Source organism: Lampris incognitus, chromosome 19, assembly GCF_029633865.1.
Source record: "Lampris incognitus isolate fLamInc1 chromosome 19, fLamInc1.hap2, whole genome shotgun sequence".
NCBI lineage: Eukaryota > Metazoa > Chordata > Actinopteri > Lampriformes > Lampridae > Lampris > Lampris incognitus.
In genome coordinates, this window is record NC_079229.1 from 32,222,807 (window position 1) to 32,239,396 (window position 16,590).

The window sequence follows — 16,590 nt, forward strand, 5'->3', positions numbered from 1 at the left end:
GAAAAGGAGGGAAAACATGAGATAATCAAATAACTGTATTAATTACTCAAACAAAAGGAAGGGGGGGAAAGGAGAGAGGAAGGGGGGGCTACCTCACTACTGAAACAACACATTTATGAGTTCCACCACTCTTTATCAAGGGGCACCTGTAGAGAGTCATAAAAATACAGAAAGGGCCTCCATATATTAAAGGTTTGAGAGGACCCTACGAGTATGTATTTAATTTTTTCTAGCTTTAAGATATACACGTTGCTGACCTAATGAGAAGAGGACAGAGGAGGACTTTGCTTCCATTTGAAAAGGATCAAACGGCTCACAAGGAGTGTAGTGAACGATACAACCACAGAGGCTTTATTTGCGGAGAAAGAGTGGGATTCCTCTGATGTTGAACCAAGGGCACAGACTGGGTCGGGGCCAAATTGGATTTCAAACATCTCACTAAGTTTAGTTTTAACAGCTCGCGCGTTGTCCAACGTGCTCCAGGCACTGTGGCTAGTTCGATGCGGTCCGTGACTTTTTCGCTTTCCCCTGACCCGCCGGAACAGCGCCGTCTCTGTGTTGCGGCACCTCCTGATTTACAAATTAAGAGCCGTGTATACTTTTGTATATTGTACTGCAAGGAAAGCCCTTCGGGACTACTTTGTGAATTTGGGCTACACAAATAAAGGTGACTTGCTGGGGTGCTTCCCCCTGTGTGGGTTTTTGTTTCTTCCAAGTAGCTCTTATGTGCTTACAACATTTTAGCTAGCAGCTAAATATGTAATTCTTCAGTTCTTACGTAATCCATCAATCCATTTATCGTGCGAGTCACCTCTTTACTCATCATTTTGTTTTCTTGTTGTGCTTCGCCTGTAAATGAACATTGTGTAAAACTGAGAATCCACAGAAGCCAGTGAAAAGCTTGTTGTCCATTTTTGTTTCAGTGGAAAACGGGAACTGGGGACCAAAATTTGGTATGGTGTTTCTGCATGGTAGGTAAGAAGTAAAATGCTTGAATCTGACTGGCTGTAGCAAGACAATCTGTTGCCAATATTGCCCAAAGCATTTCCCAACCCCCCCCCCCTCCCATTTTTCTCCCCAATTGCACCCGGTCAATTACACCACTCTTCCGAGCCGTCCCTGTTGCTGTTCCACCCCCTCTGCTGATCCGGGGAGGGCTGCAAACTACCACGTCTCCTCTGATACATGTGGAGTCGCCAGCCGCTTCTTTTCACCTTACAGTGAGGAGTTTCACCAGGGGGACGTAGCACGTGGGAGTATCACGCTATTCCCCCCAGTTCACCCTTCCCCCAAACACGCGTCCCGACCGACCAGAGGAGGCACTAGTGCAGTGACCAGGACACATATCCACATCCGGCTTCCCACCTGCAGACACGGCCAATTGTGTCTGTAGGGATGCCCGACCAAGCCAGAGGTAACACAGGGGTTCGAACTGGCGATCCCCATGTTGGCCCCAAAAGTTAGGCTTTAGAATCAGAATCCAGGTTAACATTAGGGGTTGACATTAGGTTTAATTTTGAGTTGCTCTTGGATCAGCCTAGGGTTCGAGTCAGGGGTTGGGGTACAGTTTAGTGAAAGGGTTATGGTTAATTTTTGGGTTTTGGAATTACAGAAAAAGGATTTTGAGAAATTTGTGTCTGAGAGGCTTGTTTCAATGACTACATCCCAGCAACCTCTGCTCATAACATGCGATGCTTGAGGAAAGCAGAGATACTGCAGATAACATCTTTAAGAATTAACAACTTGTGGAGATGAGGAGAGGCTGGGTCGAGCCAGACAAAGAGAGAGCGAGAGAGCACCAGATGAAGAGAGGATAAACAAGAGACGACTGAATGAGGGAGAGAGGGTGGATGAAAGACAAAAGAGACGGAGTCTGGGAGCGGGAGAAAGAGGCAGCAAGAGAGCAGAGAGGTGGCGATGAAAGGACGTGGTTTGGCGGAGTCAGAAAGGTATTGACACAGGAGGGTCTTTGGGGGGGGGGCACGGATTTACATTTCATTTGAATGGGATGATGAGTGGCGGGTGAGAGGGGAGGAGGGGAGAGGATGTGAAGGCAGAGCTCCCGAGGCCCTCTGTTTGAGCTGCGTTCAACAACAAACACTGAGCCATGTCAAACCCATTGGTTCAACGGGACACGCTCATCACGGCTCGGGTCTTTCTTCCAGCTCCATTCCGCGTCTCTTCGGCCCTCCACGCTATAATTGCTTTGCTTATGCACAGGCACACGGGTGATATATGGAGTCTGCCTGTGCGACACAAACACACTTGCAACGCCACCAGAGGAAGGGACATCTGTATTTGTGAGTGTGTGTGCACTTGTGTGTGTTTGGTTGTGTGTGTGATTGTGCGCTTTGCTGTGTACTCTCACTGGGGATGTGCACACCGTTTCCACAGTACAGCGAGTGTCTGTGTGTGTGTGTGTTGTGCTGCGCCTGTGTGTGTGTGTGTGTGTGTGAGAAAGCTGAAGGGGATCTTTAATTAAAAAACAAGTTCTTATTGTAATGGCTTCCTTCTCTTAAGCCCTCGTCGATCTGTGCTCGAGTCTTGATTAATGTGATTATCATGTGGTCAAACCCCCCAGGCCCGCGCTGCTCCAGAACTATTCACAGTGAGGGAACCACACAGACGAATGAAGAAGAAAAAAAGAAAACAAAAAGAAAACAGCCGAAAGAAGAGAAAGAGGAAGTCCCCACCGAAGAGTTCCCGGCGCAAAACAGCCGACCCAACGTAGTGTCGAAAAGGCAGCTCATCAAACGATTAAAGGGTCATTCTGTTGTTTGTTTTTCACAACATGAGTCTTGTTTTTTTGCTTTTACTTTTTCACCTTTTTGGTTTTTTTGGAGGGATTTTTTCCCCCCAACTGCATAGGGCCAATTACCCCACTCTTCTGAGCCGCCCCGGTTGCTGCTCCACCCCCTCTGCCGATCTGGGGAGGGCTGCAGGCTACCACATGCCTCCTCCGAAACACGAGGAGTTGCCAGCCGCTTCTTTTCACCTGACAGGAGTTTCACCAGGGGGACGTAGCGCATGGGAGGATCACGCTATCCCCCCCCCCCCCCCCGCCCGAACAGACGCTCTGACCAACCAGAGGAGATGCTAGTGCAGTGACCAGGACACATACCCACATCCAGCTTCCCACCCACAGACACGGCCAACTGTGTCTGTAGGGACGCCCGACCAAGCCGGAGGGAACCGCCAATACCCATGTTGGTAGGCGACAGAATAGACCGCCACACCACCCGGCAACCCCTGATTTTAAAATTCTATTGCCCACTTTCAAGGCTTTAAATGGTTTTGCTCCTTCATACATTTGTGATTTATTGACTTGGTATATGCCCCCTCGACCACTAAGATTGGCAGATGGCGCCCTGCCAGTTATTCCCATGTGTCAGTTTGTTACAAACAGTGATCAGGCTTCTGCTGTTAGAGCCCCCACACTGTGGAACCCTCTTCCTTTTGAACTAAGACAAACCAAGACTCTAGCTTCTTTTAAATCTTGTCTTGAAACTTTTCTTTATAGGAAAGCTTTTACTAATGTTAAATAAAATTATTATTATTATTAGGGAGCAGGTTGAGGAGAGCCTGGCGAGGTGGAGGTATGCACTGGAGAGAAGAGGAATCAAAGTCAGGAGGAGCAAGATGGAATACATATGTGTGAACAAGAGGGAGGACAGCAGAATGGTGAGGAGGCAAAGAGTAGAGGTGGCGAAGGCGTATGAGTTTAAATACTTGGGGTCAGCTGTCCAAAGTAACGGGGAGTGCAGAAAAGAGGTGAAGAAGAGAGTGCAGGCAGGGTGAAGTGGGTGGAGAACAGCGTCAGGAGTGATTTGCGGCAGAAGGGTACCAGCAAGAGTTAATGGTAAGGTGTACAAGATGGTTGTGAGACCAGCTATGTTGTATGGTTTGGAGACAGTGGCAGTGATGAAAAGACAGGAGGCGGAGCTGGAGGTGGCAGAGTTGAAGATGCTAAGATTTTCACTGGGAGTGATGAAGAAGGACAGGATTAGGAAGGAGTACATTAGAGGGACAGCTCAGGTTGGACGGTTTGGAGACAAAGCAAGAGAGGCAAGATTGAGATGGTTTGGACATGTGTGGAGGAGATATGCTGGGTATATTGGGAGAAGGATGCTGAATATGGAGCTACCAGGGAAGAGGAAAAGGGGAAGGCCAGAGAGGAGGTTTATGGATATGGTGAGGTGGCTGGTGTGACAGATGAAGACACAGAGGACAGGAAGAAATGGAAATGGATGATCCACTGTGGCGACCCCTACCGGGAGCAGCCGAAAGTAGTAGTAGTATTAGTAGTAGTAGTCGCTTGAAAGGCATATTTCTTATACAGTATGTACTAACAGAAATAATAAAAAACCCAGGATTATATGTTAGTACCAGCTGTACTGGTTAGTACCAGTTAGTACCATGTTAGTACCAGCTGTACTGGTTAGTACCAGTTAGTACCATGTTAGTACCAGTTGAATTTCAAAATAATCAAGGCCCTTACAATTAGATATCAGCTTTGAAGGCAATAATTTCTTGTATGCACTAATATAACTCCACCTATCCATTATCCAAACCGCTTTATCTTGCTCTCAGGGTTGCGGGGATGCTGGAGCCTATCCCAGCAGTGGAGACACCCTGGCCAGGCCGCCGGGCCATCACAGGGCTGAGACACACACACCCGTGATATAATTATAGTTTTTCATAATTAGCTTTTTTATTTATAATTATATTTAGTGTTTAATATTTAGCATTATAAAACAAATTTTAGCTATCCTTAGCTAATGTAAAATTGTCCCTAGGTGTGAATGCACTAATATAAATTATAATTAAAAACAAAAAAGTGCCAGTTGAATCTTAAGTGTCGTGAATCTACGACATTCATTACATGTTCATTAATAAAGTGCAGATGGCATAACATCTATGAAGCTGCACAGGGTGGAGCCACTGAAGAAGGGAGGACAAGTGAGCGGGGTCACAGCTGCTGTGGAGGCTACAATGTTGGCTCTGATATCTATGACCTTAGTTTTAAAGAAAACAGAAAAACGGTTGCACAGTTCTGGAGATGCAGCTGGGGGGCTTGAGTTGGTGGTTGATGGTGGAGCATAGGGTTCTGCGATTGCCTTTGCCATTGTCAATTATTGTACAGTAGAAAGATGAGTGGGCAGCTTTTAGGGCAGCAGTGTAGGCAGTTTGGTGTTCTCTGTAGGCCAGTAGATGGACAGTGAGAGCATCTTTGGTCCATAACCTCTCCGACTGGCGGCCGCGAGTCTTCATGCGGTGCAGATCATCAGTGAACCAGGGAGAGGAGCGCTGGAAAGCCTCACCCAGTACCGTCCATGCAGTGTAGGTCTACGTTTGCGTCTTCATTTGATGGCTGGGAGAGCTGGCGCTGGTTTGGCTGGGAGAGCTTGGTCTGCTGTGTCCTGTGGGCCCAGTGACCACGGCCCTGCCTGGAGCTGCACCCGAAGGGGAAACACCGAGGGCGGTCTGACAGGACGCGGAAGCGGGGCAGGCTAAGCTAACTGCTAGCCCATGCAGGCCGGCAGTTACGACAGTCATCCTGGCGCTTGCTCTCTTGGCGTTCGCTCTCTTGGACAGTGAATTTTATATATATATATATATATATATATAAAATTCACTGTATATATATATATGGGTTTTTGTCTTTTTCTTGTAGTTTAGATATGTGTTTTTGTCTTTGTGTTGCACTGCTGTGGGCTGGGGAAAATATTTCGTTTTATTTCACGTGCGCAGGTGCATGGAATGAAATGACAAATAAATGTTCCTGACTCCTGGAAGGTGGCTTTTCTTATTTGCTCAGGGGCAAGGATGTTGAGGCAGGTGGTCAGGGTGGTATTGTAGAGGTTGATAATTTCATCGGGGGAAAGTGAGCTGAAGTCAGCAGAGAGGGTAGACAATATGGATTCAAGAAAAAGGGCAGTGTCCAGATTGTGCAGCTTGTGGTATCGCATGACCCTCTTGTGGGTGGTGGTGGTGGGTGGGTGGGGGGTGACTGGAGGATGGAATTGCCAGTGATAGTGATACAGCCTTACGCCTGGAGACACCAAACTCAAAAGATGTTTAGGTACATTTCCAGTGGTGATGAGGTCTGGCGTGTGGCCACAGTTGTGGGTGGGGCCATTCAGATGTTGTGTGAGGTTTAACGAGTCCAGATGGATCAGGAAATTAGCAGCCAGGGAACATTTTGGGGGGAATTCACATGTATATTAAAACCAACCAATATCAAAATATTGGCAAGAGTGGGAAACACTGAGGTAAAAAGGTCTGGGATGAAGAATGAGTTGGATTTGGAAGGGCGGTGAACATGTACAACCATTAGGGATTTTGGTGGATAGCATTTAAAAGCAAGGCACTCAAAAAACGGGCTTCCAGAAACAGTCAGTGGTTGGAGGAGGACAGAACGTAACTGTCTTCCTGTCTATTAACAAATAAGTGGTACAGATGTGACGCAGGGAGCCATATCTCCAGCATGTACCACATAAATGCCACTTTATGGATTTTTATTTTGCGTTTATTAATTTCAACAAGGCCATGGCGCTTTCAAGATCAACTGCCGGATTTAAACATCATCCAGGCTCTGGCCTTGAACTGGTAATGGGGTTAAACCTTTTTATTTCTTAAACCATACTTGATTTACAATAGCAGGGCTAAAATCTCCAAGCAATATGTCCCCTGCTTTCCTTCCCTGCATGCTTTGCTTGTTTACATCTTTCTCTCTTAAAAGGATAGATGCTTCTGGGGTTTTTACTGTGAGTCCCATACATACAGACACATTTGTGGGTACCTTTTTTATGTCTGTGCAGGATTTTTTTTGGGGGGGGGATTTTCTACCCAGTTTTTACTTGGCCAATAATTACCCCACTCTTCCGAACCGTCCCGGTCGCTGCCCCATCCCCTCTGCTGATCTGGGGAGGGCTGCAGACTACCACGTCTCCTCCGACCCATGTGGAGTCGCCAGCCGCCTCTTTACACCAGAAAGTGATGAGTTTCACCAGGGGGACATAGCGCACTGGAGGACCACGCCACTCCCCCCAGTTCCCCCTCCCCCCGAACGGGTGCCCAACCGGCCAGAGGAGGCGCCAGTGCAGCGACCAGGACACACACCCACATCCGGCTTCTCACCCGCAGACACGGCCCAACTGTGTTCGCAGGGACACACGACCAAGCTGGAGGTAGCACAGGGATTCGAACTGGCGATCCCCGTGTTGGCAGGCAACAGAATAGACCGCTACGCTACCCGGACGCCCCTGTCCGGGAATTTTGAAGGAATGTCTAACTACGAATTTAGCATAGCTTAGCTGGACATTTACCAGGATCACAAGAAGGGAAATACACCTTCTCCAGCGCCGAACGGTAACACTTGTTTCTTTCTTTTCAAAATCTTTTTATTATCAGGAGGAATCATCAGGGTTGGGCAGATGTGTTCCACATTGTTATAAAGTATACATAAAAAAGAAAGAAAAGGAAGCAATAACAATGACATGATGAAATAAAATAAAATAGCCCTTCCCTCCCACCCCTTTGATTGTCCAAATAAATAAATAGAAAGTAAAGCAGCAGCTATTTCCATTAAGTCAGTTATTATTGTTATGTCAAGGGCGGAGGTAAAATGCCTGTCATGTTAAGTCTTTTGGGTGTTATGGAAGTATGTTAAAAAGGGTTCCCAAGTTTTATTCTCATTACTGCCGACTGAGAAGCGCAACATCTGCAGGTGGAGGCGGGACATCACGTCTCCAAGCCCCTGACTAACGCGTGGGGGGGGGGGGGGCAGCATCCTCCCACCTGAGCAAAACTGCACATCTGGCCAAGAGTAAGGCAAAGGTCACCATGCGGCACTCTGCAATTGTCAAATGATGATCCCCTCCCCCCATCAGTCATGCCACAAACAAAAGCGATCAGAGGGTCCCGGTCTCGGTTCTGCTTTAAGATGTTGCATCGAGAGTGAAAAACACCTTTCCAGAAGTTTGCTAAGCGAGGGCACAGCCAGTACATGTGTATCAGGGTAGCATCGGTGTTTTTGCATGTCGCAGGCGGGGGTGATACCAGGACAGATGCTCGATAACTTGACCTTGGACATGTGGGCCCTATGAACCACCTTAAATCGCACCAGGCAGTGTCTAGCACAGAGCGAGGATTTGTGTATCGATGTGAGAATGGAATCCCACTGGTCATCAGATAGTGCACGTCCCAAATCGTGTTCCCCAGCTGTTTTAATCTCGTCTAGATCATTACGTTAATACTTTTTACTCATTAGCTTAGCACAAACGAGTTTTCTTAACCAACAGAGCAACTCCTGCTGGTTGGTTTATTTAAATGAGATAATTAAACAATCCATCTTGGCTGCCATTACAGTTTTATGCATGCCCTCATCCTACCACCACGATTATGGCCCTGTCTCTGTCATTACGGGGTAGGGAAATCTACTGCCTAAATTACTCAGCCCCCCCCCCTCATCCCCCCGGACAAACTTACATCTTTGAATGGGATCAATGCCAAATCTAAGTCTATCTTATGTTCTTACTGTTGGTGTGTAAGAGAAACATGGCGGTTAGTACTGTTGGATTCTGGGTTAAAATCCAACCCATCTTTTGGGAGTCCTCCCCCCGTCCCCGTCCCCCCGTGTTTACATGGGTTGCCTCCAGGTAGTCCACTTTCCTCCCCCAATCCAAAGACATGCAGATTGTTCAGTGCAAGTATGACTAGTGTGTGAAAAATGTGTCCAGTTTGTCACCTTGACTTTTGCCTGATGCCCACTTACATCGGCTTCCACCCCTATCCCACCCCCCACCCTTCAATTGGTTAAGCAGGTAAAAAAAGGATGCAATAAATACAAGAGGGCATTTTATTAAAAGCAACAATATTCATGTTAAATTGGCCTTTCGTCTTCATAAACTGAACACAGGACAGACTGTGCAGAGACCCGCGTGCCGAATGAAAAAGTTCTGCTTCCAGATGAAAGACGTCCCATGTGAAGTAAGTGACAAATGCTGCACTGCCATAAAATGAGTAATGGGAGAATAGTTAAACAAATTCTGGTATTTTCTAATACAGCAGGATCTGAGCCAGCTACTACAGATGCTGGTACATCTCAACATTCCCAAGCTAGGCTGTCTGGGTAATGTAGCGGTCTATTCCGTTGCCTACCAACACGGGGATCGCCGGTTCGACTCCCCATGTTACCTCCGGCTTGGTTGGGCGTCCCTACAGACACAGTTGGCTGTGTCTGCAGGTGGGAAGCCGGATGCGGGTATGTGTCCTGGTTGCTGCACAAGCGCCTCCTCTGGTCAGTCAGGGCGCCTGTTCAGGGGGACTGGGGGGAAATAGCATGATCCTCCCACGACCTACGTCCCCCTGGTGAAACTCCTCACTGTCAGGTGAAAAGAAGCGGCTTGCGACTCCAAATGTATCGGAGGAGGCAGGTGGTAGTCTGCAGCCCTCCCCAGATCTGCAGAGGGGGTGGAGCAGCAACCGGGACAGCTTGGAAAATAGGGTAATTGGTGAAGTACAATTGCGGTAGGAAAAAAAAAGAGGGGGCGCAAAATTCCCAAGCTAACAAATTGTGTTTTTTAGACCACGTCTGGTTACCTGCCAAATGGCTACAGAGAGACTAACCTGGTTTATTGGCGAGTAGTACTAATACAATATTTACTAACCTGGTTTATTGGTGAGTAGTATTAATACTATATTTACAAACTTGGTTTATTGGCGAGTAGTATTAATACTATATTTACTAACTTGGTTTATTGGCGAGCAGTATTAATACTATATTTACTAACTTGGTTTATTGGTGAGTAGTATTAATACTATATTTACTAACTTGGTTTATTGGTGAGTAGTATTAATAACAAATTTACTAACTTGGTTTATTGGCGAGTAGTATTAATACTATATTTACTAACTTGGTTTATTGGTGAGTAGTATTAATACCAAATTTACTAACTTGGTTTATTGGCGAGTAGTATTAATACTATATTTACTAACTTGGCTTATTGGCGAGCAGTACTAATACTATATTTACTAACTTGGTTTATTGGTGAGTAGTATTAATACTATATTTACTAGGTTTATTGGTGAGTAGTATTAATACTATATTTACTAACTTGGTTTATTGGCGAGTAGTATTAATACTATTTGTACTCTGTATTTTGGTGAAGGCGAGTGTCGGCTTTATGTAGAATTTGCCTTCAAAATGAACTTTGTGAAATTATTCCTATGATGCGCAGTTAAAAAAAAACCATTCAAATGCAAAAGGTAAAGAGTTCACTGTTCTGTTAGGGTTGGGCTATTTCGAGTTAAGTCAAGTCAAGTAGGTTTTTATTTGTCCCCAGAGGGGCAATTGCTGTGTAGCAGCAGCAATATTCAAACACACAAACACGCCACAGAACAATAGGACATGTAGTGAGGAGAACAAAGCCAACAAAAACCAGTGCCACAGTAAACAGTGTTCATCAAGGGGGAGCCGGTACTGCCTCTTACTATTGACTATTACTTATTCCTTCTTCTACTGCTTCTTACTATTTCATCTAACCTAGTAATCTGGTGAAAAGAAATCATGTCTGAATTCAATGTATAGAGTCTAAACTGCTTTTGTCACACGCATCATGTATTCGTAACTAGACTGCTTTGTCTCCGTCAGTCTTGCTTGGGTTCAATTTTTTATTCTTATTAAATTAAGTCGGCCGTGTTGTGTGATGTAGAAACCCCATAGTCTTCATCACTTTTTTCTTCTTTTTTTGGATTTTTCCCTTTTTTCCCCAATTGTATCCAGCCAATCCCCCCACTCTCCGAGCCGTCCCGGTCGCTGCTCCTCCCCCCCTGCAGATCCGGGGAGGGCTGCAGACTACCACATGCCTCCTCCGATACATGTGGAGTCGCCGGCCGCTTCTTTTCACCTGACAGTGAGGAGTTTCGCCAGGAGGGACGTAGCGTGTGGGAGGATCACACTATTCCCCCCAGTCCCCCCCCTCCCAAAACAGGCTCCCCGACCGACCAGAGGAGGCGCTAGTGCAGCGACCAGGACACATACCCCACATCCGGCTTCCCACCCGCAGACACGGCGAACCGTGTCTGTAGGGACGCCTGACCGAGCCGGAGGTGGTCTTCATCGCTTTGATTATCGCACCTCGAACCTTTTTAAGGGGAAACAAAAAGCAGAACTGTGACGTACTTCCACCGAAGCCATTGCTCGGCCGTGCGGCAGACACCAAGACGCCTTCTGAAAGTTGAAAACTCTGAAAGAAGCCTTTGAGGTTTCATTTTGATTATCATCATCATTACCTTTCAACCGCTTTAAAGGGAATAGTAAAAGAGAGTAATCTGGAGTACTTTCATTTATAACCGATTTAATTAAGCTCTCCACATATCTAACAAAGGATATTAAATCCTGTCCGGTTTAAGGTAGGCCGGCTTCTAGAAGCATTCGGTCTGTGAAGCCGGCAGACTCTCCTCATTCGCTGCACTGTGTAAATTCATTAGCGCTATGACAAGTCCAAAATTACAAATGGAAAATGTCTTTGTAGCAGTAATTTTTGCCTGAAATGGAACAGGTTCCTTTTCTCGCCTCGTTTTAGCTGAAGTTTCGTAATTATGGCCAGAGGACAGAGTCTGTTTGTATTCAAATTCCTGCCTCTCTTCCTGCACCAGGCTTTGACCTCAGGGCAATAAAAGACATCATGGTCCCACAAAAAGGCCGGCACACCAGGACGCCTTTCTCCACGAAACCATGACATACAACATGTCTTATAAAACACTACCTTACCATCTCTCTCTCTCTCTCTCTCACACACACACACTCTCTCTCACTGATTGTCTCACCCTGCCTGCTTCCTCTCTTTTTATCCTCCTCCTCTTTCTCTCTCTCTCCAGGATTTGTCAGACAGGCTGCTTCCAGCTCTGCTCCAGTTCCTCTCTGAAGACCTGCAGCAGAAACGGTGTAAGGATGATATGCTTACCAACTGCTTTCATTTCCATGGCATGCCAAGTATGAAAAAACAACAAAAGAAACAAACAGAAAAAAACAAAACAAAACATAGCGGCTCTCTACTAAAAGGCAACCTCTACCGTGGACTATTTAGTGTGCCAGGGAAGGTTGATTCTACGAAAATCACATTACCATAAAGTATGTGAACCCTGGTGAAAATACCACAGGTCAGCAAAGCCACTCGGATCATTAATCCGGCACGAAAACGACTGCAAGCAAAATTTATGCATGAAACCACAAAAAGTCACGATCCTACATGACCGGAGCGAAATATTTGTGTTGCACTCACAAGTTCTGTGGAGTGAGTTGGCTGTGCGGGTCTCCAGCTAATATTAAATAACAAATTTGATCCTCCCCATGAAAAAACCCCGCAGTTTTGTTCCCGATAGATTCCCATGTTCGGGGCCGGCGGCAGTTTAATTTGTTCATCCAAACCCTCCTCCCTGACCTCTCATTAAAACCTCATCGAGGCAGCAGGTGAGGTTACGACGTAAGCGGCCGGAATCGCACTTCCTCACAGCTAATGTCATCCCTCATAGTAATTAAAAGCTTCAGTAGCCTCCAGCCTGTCAATCAATGTGGTTTCGAGAGCTGGCCAGAGATACGCCGCACCGTTTGCCGCAACGAAATCTCCCTCCGAACAAGAAATTCAATTTTGCGCTGCGTCTCTTAACACCTGGGACACTGTTTGCCAGTGACCTAGTATAATGTTGTAATTTAATTGCAGTACGGCCTGTTTTCTTTTTTCTTCTTCTTTTTTTAAACACTTCGGTGATTTACGGAGGGCACGAGAAGGTACATAAGGCTGGATAAGATGTTATATATATGAAGGGGCAAGCCCATTAAGCATTTTATAGGTTAAAAGCAGCACTTTACAGTCAGATCCAGCAGGAACAGGAGCAGGGAAAGGAGGCGAGACTCGGCATGATGTGGTCAAACCTTCTTGTTTCGGTTAATATTTTAGCAGCAGCATTTTGAACCAGTTTAAGGTTTTTATTGCTAGCACGTGGCAGGCCGGAAAAAAAAGGAACACTGCAGAAATCTAATCTGGGTGAAATAAAAGCATGGATAAGGATCTCAGCATCAGCTGTGGGCAGAAAAGACCGGATTTTGGCAACGTTTTTTTTTACCAGATGGGACAAGGAGGTCTTGCTGATTTCTCTAATGTGAAATTCTAAAGATAGGAATTGATCAAAAATAACACAAACATCTTCGGCTGTGGAACTTTAGCAGATCGCACAGCTGCCAAGAGATACCGTGTCTCGGTCATAAAGGTGATTTTGTCTCGCAGGGCTGAAAACCAGCATCCCGGCTTTTTTCAGAATTAAATAGTAAGAAGTGATGGCCTGGCAGCCTGTCCAGGGTGTCTCCCCAGCTGCTGCCCAATGACTGCTGGGATAGGCTCCAGCATCCCCGCGACCCTGAGAGCAGGATAAGTGGTTCGGATAATGGATGGACGGAAATGGTAAGAAGTTAATAATAAATTCCTCCTTGTTTCTGGAGAATTCTTGTTACAAGCTGACTTGTATTGCAACACAGTGCATATTTATCATGGGTTTTTAAAAAAAAATGTAATTTCTCCCTTTTTTTCTCCCCAATTGTATTGTCCAAGTACCCACTCTTCCGAGCCGTCCCGGTCTCTGCCCGACCCCCTCTGCTGATCCGGGGAGGGCTGCAGACTACCACATGCCTCCTCTGATACATTTGGAGTCACCAGCCACTTCTTTTCACCTGACAGTGAGGAGTTTCACCAGGGAGACGTAGCGCGTGGGAGGATCATGCTATTCCCCCCAGTTCACCCTTCCCCTCAAACAGGTGCCCCGACCGACCAGAGGAGGCACTAGTACAGCGACCAGGACATATACCCACATCCAGCTTCCCACCCGCAGACACTGCTAATTGTGCCTGTAGGGACACCCGGCCAAGCCGGAGGCAACACGGGGATTCGACCTGGCGAAATCCGTGTTGGTAGGCATGGAACAGACCACTACGCTAACCAGATGCCCTAATTTCCCATGTTTGATGCAATATGCTATGTTATATGGTTTGGAGATGGTGGCACTGACAAAAAGACAGGAGGCGGAGCTGGAGGTGGCAGAGCTGAAGATGCTAAGATTTTCATTGGGAGTGATGAAGGAGGACAGGATTAGGAACGAGTATATTAGAGGGACAGCTCAGGTTGGACGGTTTGGAGACAAAGCAAGAGAGGCAAGATTGAGATGGTTTGGACATGTGTGGAGGAGAGATGCTGGGTATATTGGGAGAAGGATGCTGAATATGGAGCTGCCAGGGAAGAGGAGAAGAGGAAGGCCAAAGAGGAGGTTTATGTATGTTGTGAGGGAGGACATGCAGGTGGCTGGCGTGACAGAGGAAGATGCAGAAGACAGGAAGAGATGGAAACGGATGATCCGCTGTGGCGCCCCCTAACGGGAGCAGCCGAAAGTAGTAGTAGTAGTAGATGCAACATATGCAAAAACAGCACACACAACTCTAGCGGCATGGCTTGGGTAAGAACGACGGCCTCCATAGTGAATGGCACTGTAGTTGATATTTAGATCACACTTATTTTATCACAGCATTTAGACCGCGTTCCCCGTTTTTCTAAGGCCACTTCCAAAATTTGGTTTGTTTTTTGCTGGCAGTCGTTATCCCTCCGACGAGCCAGAGTTGGAGCTACCAAAAGGAAACCGTTGTGAAATGTCGGGAGGTGAGAGGCTCAACCTTTAGACATTTACGGAGGTAATCAATCACGTTGACAGTCGGGCCAGGAACAGCAGTCGGGTTCAGCCCGGGTGCTTGTAAAGCAAGGCAGCGCCTAGCCATGTGAGAAAACATGAGCTCTCATAAAAGTAATTAATTTCACACAGAAAAGCCCAATCAGCCATCTGAGGCACGGGGTCACAACATGAGGTCAGCGTTTGTCCTTGCTCCTTGATTACAGCGGCGGCAACACTGTGGCCATATTTGTTTTTCATTAGACTCGCGGCTTCGGTCATGATGGGTAGAAACCATGTTGGTCAATGTTTTCTTGGTGCCGCTGTAGGTTGCATGTGGTCAAGATAAAGGGCTTTATAATAGGCTTGAAATGATGAGTACATGTTGTACAAACCCACAGCATACAGACGGAGGAGAATAGTACTATATAAGGAAACTGCTGGTGACTGGTTTATAGTTTTCTTTAGTTTGTTTGTTTTTCTGAAAGTGGATTGTGGACATTGTGTTCAAGTTCACAGACATAATGTGAAGATTCCCAAGGTTCAACAAAACCACTTTGACTTCCTTCTTTTTTTTTTCTTAACATACCATATACCCAATATCCAGAAGGAGAAAAAGAAGAAGAAAGCCACTTTATTTTGTCGTTGTACATTTGTACAGGTTACAGTGATGTGTTCTCTGCATTTAACCCATCCTACTGTATAGGAGCAGTGGGCAGCTGCAGTGCCCGGGGACCACCTCCAGTTCTTCTTTCCACTGCCTTGCTCAGGGGCACAGACAGGAGTATTAACCTTAACACGCATGTCTTCTTGATGGTGGGAGGAAACCGGAGCACCCGGAGGAAACCCACGCAGACACGGGGAGAACATGCAAACTCCACACAGAAAGGACCTGGGACAGCCTAGGGTTCGAACCCAGGACCTGCTTGCTGTGAGGCACTGGGCCTCTGTGCTGCCCACTTAATTGAATACACATGATTTGTACAAAATGATGACCTACATTAAAAGTACTGTACGCTGAGATGTGCATGGGCACACAAGAGTAAAGTACGGGTTTAAAGATGACTACGGCACTGAGACAAACCCATTGAATATCAGTGCAGTCTCTTAGACTTGTTCCCTGTTTCTCAGGGGTCGCCACAGCAGATTTGATAGTTTCCACCTGTACCCTGTGAGGGCACAGCACCAGTGGCGGTCATTGTCAACCCGGGCCTTGCCCGATCCGGTATGGTCTTTTCCATCCGCATAATGATTTGGCAAAATTTTACGCCGGATTCCCTTCCTGACACAACCACCAACCCTATGGATGGGGGCACAGGTAAAGCGCTGGACTAATCAGCAAAATCTCTCAAAGTGGAGTTTCACAATTATAACTTAAGGTTATTATAACTACTATAATATTATACATATATATAATTATTATACATATATTATATTAGTGTTATTATAAGGTTATTATATTAGGTTATTATCATATAAGGTTACTTTTATTATTATGAAATAAATAATAATTAAGGTTTTCATTGGGAGTGACAAAGGGGGACAGGTTTAGGAATAATTATATTAGAGGGACCGCTCAAGTTGGATGGTTTGGAGACAAAGCAAGACAACCAAGATTGAGATGGCTTGGACATGTGTGGAGGAGAGCTGCTGGGTATATTGGGAGAAGGATGCTGAATATGGAGCTGCCAGGGAGGGGAGAAGAGGAAGGCCAAAGAGGAGGTTTATGGATGTGGTGAGGGAGGACATGCAGGTGGCTGGTGTGACAGAGGAAGATACAGAGGACAGGAAGAGATGCAACCGGATGATCCACTGTGGCGCCCCCTAACGGGAGCAGCCAAAAATAGTAGATTATTATTATTATAACTTAAGGTCACA